Source organism: Petaurus breviceps, unplaced genomic scaffold, assembly GCF_028583685.1.
Source record: "Petaurus breviceps papuanus isolate PSGF00001 unplaced genomic scaffold, PetGlider_PUasm1.0 188, whole genome shotgun sequence".
Taxonomy (NCBI): Eukaryota; Metazoa; Chordata; class Mammalia; order Diprotodontia; family Petauridae; genus Petaurus; species Petaurus breviceps.
The window spans coordinates 15,411,707-15,412,350 of NW_027185804.1; positions in this window are offsets into that span (position 1 = coordinate 15,411,707).

Genomic DNA, 644 nt, shown 5'->3' on the forward strand with positions numbered 1-644 from the left:
TAGCTCTCTTTAAATGAATATGTCTTGTCCAGGTAACCTGCTCGTAGTGCCTTGGCGACACAGCTGTCAGTAATTTTATCCCATGACTTCTTCACCCAAGTCACGACTTCTTGCAGACAGGGCTTCACAAAGTTTCCACGCTGATTTCTTTCCATTCTATTTTCAATGTAGTCATTGACTTCCATGCTCAAATGGTCCTTGAATGGCTTGTTTATTGCAATATCAAGGGTCTGGAGATAGGCAGTCATTCCTGCAGGAATCATTACTTGATCTGTTCTTCTCTCTGCAAGGAAGTTCTTCATTTCTTTAGCGCAGTGAGTGCTGGCTGAATCCCAGACTATCAGACCTCTTTGGTTACCTCGCATAACAAGTGGCAGCATTAAATCAACCCACTTTCTTATAACGGCTTGTGTACACCAGGCTTTTTCGGTTTCAAGAACGTAAATGCCAGATACACATTCAATCTTATCTTTCTTGCCCTTACTGATGATTAGAGGTGTGGCTTTCTTTCCATCCAAATGAATTGCCAAAACACAGGTGACCCGTGCACCCCTGTGATGAATTGTTGTTTGAGATCCTTGTCCCATAAACACTGCAGTTTCATCCATAGCAATCATATTGCAGGTTTGGTACTTGGAAATGTC